The sequence below is a fragment of the Otolemur garnettii genome, unplaced genomic scaffold (assembly GCF_000181295.1).
Source record: "Otolemur garnettii isolate 467f Iridium unplaced genomic scaffold, OtoGar3 scaffold00083, whole genome shotgun sequence".
Classification (NCBI taxonomy): domain Eukaryota; kingdom Metazoa; phylum Chordata; class Mammalia; order Primates; family Galagidae; genus Otolemur; species Otolemur garnettii.
This window is the reverse complement of record NW_003852478.1, coordinates 6,789,589-6,795,972: the sequence shown is the minus strand read 5'-3', so window position 1 is coordinate 6,795,972 and position 6,384 is coordinate 6,789,589. Positions and strand designations below refer to the sequence as shown.

The following is a 6,384-nucleotide window of genomic DNA, read 5'->3' as shown; positions in this document are numbered from 1 at the left end:
GAAGCAGCAGAAAGATCTCGCTTGGAGGGCTGATTGTGCGGAATCGTTTCTTCGCGTCCTTTCTGCACCATTTCTGGCAGTTAGCGCCACCGCCCAGGAACTCTCATTCTCTCTATTCTTTCTTTTCTTTTTAATTCATGGGCCCCGTGCAGAAGGCCGTGAGGCCTCTCCGCGGAGCTTCACGCACTATCAGTGCCTGCAAATTCGCCTCCCTTCACTGTCCACGCGATCCGCGGCCACGAAACCCACTGCGATCCCCGCTCCCGCACCAGACCCGGGGCCCTCTGCTCCCCGGGAGGCGTGATTGACACCGCCCGGAGGGGGGGGCTGCCGCGGAGCGACGGAGGCGTGGCCTTCTAGAACCTTCGGCAGGTCGGCAGGCTGGGCTCTCGCCTGCCCCTCGGTGGGAGATGCCCTGTCTCAGGAAAGGAGGCGCCTTAGTTTGGGCGGTGCCCTGGTTAGGTGTCAAACTGGTGGCTTGAAGCTTCCCCACTCCCTCCCCCCCCAAACACCTGAGTGCAAAGGTGTTACCGCCTCTGCCTTTTGTTTTGTTTCTTTTCCAAAATGAGGAACTAACTCCACCCACCTTCGCTTCTATTGGGTAAAAACGTCACTCGCTCCCCCGCGCCTTACAGCCTCCCGCGAGCCGAGGGCGCAAAGCTGAGTCTCGGCAGGTGGTTCGGGCCTGGCTGGGGCGGCCCGGGGAGTGGAGCCTCCCCGCACCTCGTGCCCGGCTGGGGTTTCTCTTCCTCCCGCTCCCGCGTGCTCTGCGGGAGATTGAATGACCCAGCCAACCCCCAAATCTCTGCCTAACTCAGTGTCGGGACTTGTGAACCCGGGCCCTGGATCTCATGGGGGCTGCAAGATAGGCGGAAAACCGGAATTTCTGCATTTATTCTCTAAAAGGGGGGAAATAAGATCTCTGGTCTAGCAAGCCTGCCATTCCCCGGGGAGGGAGGATCCAGCATTTCTCCAGGTAGCACATTCCAGAGAGTGAGCAAATTGTTCGCGGGCGCCGGGCGCTGGTCATGGAGATGCACAGCGTTTCTGCGGGATGAGGGGAGCTGTTTACAGCGCTCCTCCGAGGATGCCAACGGGCTTAGCAGGCGCTGTGATACCTGCCAGCTCCCAGCTCCCAGCTCCGTGCTGCTGGGAGAGCTGAAGCACCAGGGACTTGCCCAGGGTCACACGCCAAGCTAGGGACAGAAATAACTCTGACTCCTCCTTCCTGGCTCTGACAGCCGATAGCGTCGCCTTATTACTGTACGGTCTTTCAAATCTGAATCATTTAAATTGCTCCTAATTGCAAACCTGCCGTGATCTCTAACTACCATCTGACTCTAACTGCCGAGCTAGCCAAGGTAGGAAGCACTGAAGTCTAGCAAATTCCTGATTATGGAATTAAAATGCTGGGACTGAAAGGTCAGGCAGGGGGAGAGCGTTTGAAAACAAATATCATATTTAGATTTTTGAGACTGGGTCTCACTCTGTCGGCAGGCCGGCGTGCACTGGTCGTAGCTCACTGCAGCCCTGAGGTCCTGGGCTTGAGTAGCTGGACTACGCATGCGCCACCACATCTGGTTATTTTATTGATTTTTTGTGGAAACAGGTCTCACTTTGTTGCAGAGCTCACCTGCCAGCCTCAAACAATCCTCCTGCCCCAGCCTTCTAAAATGCGGGGATTACAGGCGTTAGCTCCCATGCCCAGCCTCATATTTAGATTTTTAAAAAATGAATTTGAAACATCACCTGTAATGTGTCAATATTGGAAACGAGAAGCGCTTGGTATTCAAATAGATGCAGTTCAGAAAGGCTTCGGGATCATTCCCTGATATTTCTAAGCAGTCAGCGTTCACGCCCGCTAAATTACTGCTATTTTGATGTCTTAACTTCTCTTTTAACTCCTTTATACGCAGCATTGAGGAGGTGGGGTGTCTAGGAAACAATTGGTCATTTAAATCCACATCTGTACACGGGCCTGGACACGTGCTGTACTCAGGAAAGAAAGTAAATTCCCTCTGGCAAATTGTTGTAACTGATTCATTTGTCCACAGAGAGACGACTCCACCCACCTGTGTGCAGGTTCAGGTAAATGACAAGTGGGCGGTGCCTACTGACTGTTTCAATCTCTGAGGTCCTGGCAATGCTTTATGTGTGTAGGCTTCCGTGATGTCACCCATTTCCTGCTCTGGACCGACCAATGCCGTCCTGCCTCCGCCAGGCACCTGTACACCGAAGTTGAGCCTGGCCACAACTCAGGCAGCCCACAGAGCTGCTCAGTTCTCCCAGGGGGGTGAGACCTGCCCGCTTGCTGCTGCTTTGAGAGCCCTAGACACACACTCAAAAAGGTGAGTGGAAACCCTCCGTTTTTCCCTCTTGGCATGTAGACCACTGGCCACTGAGGAACCTGAACGGAATTGAAATGAAAAATGTGAGCTGAATGGCTCAGCCTGGCTGCTGCGCCAGAGGGTGCCTCGGCCCTTCTGGTTGTACAGGAAAGTTCTTCCAGGCCAGATATGTAATCCTTTTCGTTTTTCCTAATCATTAATCCGGTTCCCTTTATCTTCTGACTTAATCTTTTTTTTTTTTAACCTTGAAGAGGAGTTGCTTTTAAACTTAGCTCAAAGGCACAGACCTGTTCAGCCCGTTTAATGGGGGCTGGGAGGCCAGAGAGAGAATTCAGAGTTGTGGTATTTTTGCCCTTTCTGCCTAATTTCGCCTAACTTTCTGCATTCATTTCCCCAGAGGCAATTTCAAGCTAAACCTGTCAGACAGCCCTGGATTTATTTGTTTGCTTGTTTGTTCTCCTCTGAAAATCTGTTCCTCAGGCAGGTAAATGCAGTTGTCCGGTACAGAAGCCCTCTAGTCCACTTGTCCTCTCCCTTCTCTGACCCGTCGACCATTGTCTTTGCTGAACACCCCTCTTCATACTACCTTGCAGCCTGGATTAGAATTGTTTACATTTAGACCCAGACTGGCTGCCTGCTGACCTTTGGTTGAAGAAAAGATTATTTCCTCAATGCCACAAGAATGTAACTACAGTTCTGATTTTTAATTTTTGGGAACTCTTCCACTTTTTGTCTCTTTTTCTTTTAATAGCAAATATATTGAGAAAATCGTTCTGCCAGGACCTGACGTTTAAAGTAATTTTACCTGTAGGATCCATTTTTGTTTTCTTAGTTCTGATCACACAGCCTGTACTACCTCTGTTCTCAACAATCCAATGTCATACTCTATACCTGCTTTTTGTTGTTAGACAAAGAGAAGAAACCATTTCCAGACCCAACTCCCTACTGGAATGAGCTGGAAAACTGAGAGAAATACAGTTGTCAGGCCCTTTATTCCAGAGTCCTTCATCAGCTGTTTTTCTGAGATTTAAGTTAACAAATTATGTTTGCCAGGGAATAAACTGTTAGGAACTATGTTTCTGTTCGTCCGCAGAAATTCAAAGTGTATGTAAATTCTCCAAAAGTATAAATTGAAAGAAGCTGAGAACATTTTTGCCTTGGACAGCTGCTTCTCGCCACTAACACTCCTGCTGCCAACCTCTATCTCGTCCTTGGAGGCTTGTATTGTTCTCCTTTCGATGACCTTTGTGTCTGTTATTTTTTTCCTGAGCTTGTGAGTTTGAGGGGAGGCCACCGTGTGTCCCTCACTCAGGTTCTCAGAGCTTTGTCAGCAAAGAGAGAGAAAGATCACCTATGTCCTGAATCTTCTGAATTAAGAATGTGCCTAAACCTCCTTTGAAGGTTGCATTCCTTCTGGTTTACCATGATTGATGAGTTCCTTTCACAGTACTTAATTTATGATTAAATACATCATTTCATCACCATATGTCAGGGTGTCTGGCTATCAAAGAGACAAAAGCTGTGGACACTGTTATCCCGAGTATAAAAAGGAAGAAAAAATGCCAGAGACTGGAATTCAGAGTCAGATTATGTAGAATGCGATTGGTCTGTGGGGTTATTTGCCCGTGAATCCTGCCCCAGATTCCCGTAATCATTCTGTCTTTGGGTTCAAGTACACAGAGGTCTGCTGGGATAATGTGGAATCTATTCCACTGACATTCTTGAGCAAGTGGCTTAGCTTCTCTGACTGTCAGTGTCTTCATCAGTAAGATGGGAGATGATAATCCCTACAATAGAATATAGTCCTTAGAAGTAAATAAGGTAACTAACATATATTAGCTTCCAGTGACTGGTGCTTAGTGGGGCCAAATTAAGGACAAATCCTCTCCTGAAGGAATTTCCCCAGTTACTTGGAGAGGATAGTCTGAACTAACGAAGATAAAGATCCTACGTGGTTTCAATTGTTAGGGACTGGGATAGTTCTTGTTATTTTAATTAATTATAAGTAATTAACTTCAGCGCTAACAGTTCAGACGTAGAACATAGGCAGGAGGCGGGAGGATGCTTACTGGTGTCATCAAGCAAGGCGGGCGGATGGGTCCACGTCGGCCTCCTGGGCAAAGCTTTTAGGAGTTGCAGGCCACTCCGTCACTGTTTAATATTTCCTATTTCTGATCCTGAAACAGACCCACAAAATGTGGTTCTTCACATGCCTTCAGGGGAAATGTCCTGTTGTCATTGGCTGTAATCTGCCTTGGCAGGGAGCCCTTTCTGCTGGGTGCTCTGTCTCCTCCAGTCTTGCAGATAGACACCCTTCAGCCCAGCCTGAGTGAGCGACCGTGCCAAGTCACTGTCAGGAGGAGGCGGCCTGCATTGTACCGAGGAAGGGAGGCTCATGATCCGTTGAATGTGATTGGTCCTCTGACAGAATATCCTGTGCCCTTCCATGACCTAAGAGCACATGTATGCCCAGCCCCTGGGAGTTTGGGATAGGGCAAGACCTGGAGTCCTATCCAAATGTAGCCCGCCTAGGACATTTATCCACCCACTGGGTGTTTTTGCCGCCGCTGCCTGTCCTGCTTAGCAGCCAACTCATCCCAGGGCCTGCCATTCAGCCCTCCAATGAGGGCTGATACATGAGTTTCTTAGTATCTCTGCCTCAGTTTCATCACCTGTGAATTGGAACACTTATCAAACTGTTGTGAGGAGTCACTGAAATATTTACTGTATGTATGCATGGTATATAGTAAGTGTTAGCTATTGTTGGTGTAGCGTTAGTGGTTGGTCTGTGGGGTCATTTGCCCGTGAATCCTGCCCCAGGTTCCTGGAGTCATTCTGTCTTTGGGTTCAAGTCCACATAGGTCTGCTGGGATAACGTGGAATCTGTTCCACCGACATCCTTGAGCAAGTTGCTTAGCTTCTCTGACTGTCAGTGTCTTCATCAGTAAGAAGGGAGATGATAATCCCTGCAATAGAATATAGTCCCTAGAAGTAAATGAGGTAACTAACGTATATTAGCTTCGAGTGGGGCCAAATTAAGGATAAATCCTCTCCTGTTATAGTACAGTTATAGTATTTTTAAACACTATTATGTTGGTTATGAGTTAGATTCTTAGATCATGCTATGGTCTGGATGTAACAACAATGGAAACAAGTAGGGGGTTGAGGGCCAAAGGCTCTGAGCACAAAGGGCCCCAGAGACATGCGAGGGAAATACGTTAACAAAGATTATCTCGTTTCTCTTGGAGTTCCAGGGTAGGGGGGCTACCGATTGAAATGCCTGCTCTTTTGCAGACCTGTGGGTGGTGGGTGTCAGAGATGTGAGCAAACCCTGGGTTCTCCTGAGCAGTGATTCCTGGCTTCACCTCTCACTGTCTCCGCATCCCGGTGAACTTGGCCAGGACCTCCTCACTTAAAGTGGAGAACATAGGATCTGCTAGGATTTTGAGGCCATGGAAGGCCGTAAGTGCTGTCAGAGAGGGGGCATGGACGGGAGGCTCTAAAACGTGTCCTCCTCACGGCCTCAGCATCGGCTTCCTGGCGGCATGTGACTAGTCCAATATTTTCCTGCTGGTGTTATATACGCTTGCTTTTGTGTGGGTTGAAAATTTATTGTCCTGTGAACGGGCCTCCAAAGTAGCAAGGGCTTTTCAAAACTATGTGGATGGAAGAGTGCACCCCTCTTCCTGGGCTAGTGAGATGCCATCTACTGTCCCTAGAGAATAGAGTTGACATGAAAACCATTAAAAAAACCATAAAAGTGTGAGAAACAGCTCTGAACTGAGCTCAGGAACAGGAAACGCTGGCAGACTCCTCCCATCAGCTTCCTGCATTTACCGTTTCCTCCTCATGTTGTCCTGTGTGACACGAGGACCCCACAGTGACCTTGTTGATCAGTTACGCAGGGAGGTACTTCAGATCAGCATGAGGAAGAACTTTCTATGAATGAGAGTGTGGGGGCCCTGAGTTCCTTGAAGGTGGTCACCTGGGGGTGTCTTTAGTGACTGAGTGTGGGGGTACTGAGTTCCTTGCCATG

At 48.7% G+C, this 6,384-nt stretch overlaps 1 protein-coding gene across 1 annotated transcript in view; it reads left to right on the top strand.

Annotated features, from left to right (window-relative positions):
* The first annotated feature begins 2,291 nt into the window (after nt 1–2,291).
* LNX1 (ligand of numb-protein X 1) overlaps nt 2,292–6,384 on the top strand; it is a 117,072-nt gene continuing 112,979 nt past the window's right edge. Inside the window, exon 1 of the mRNA XM_003794604.3 lies at nt 2,292–2,348. The gene's annotated coding sequence lies outside the window, so the exon portion shown is untranslated. The remainder of the gene's footprint in view (nt 2,349–6,384) is intronic.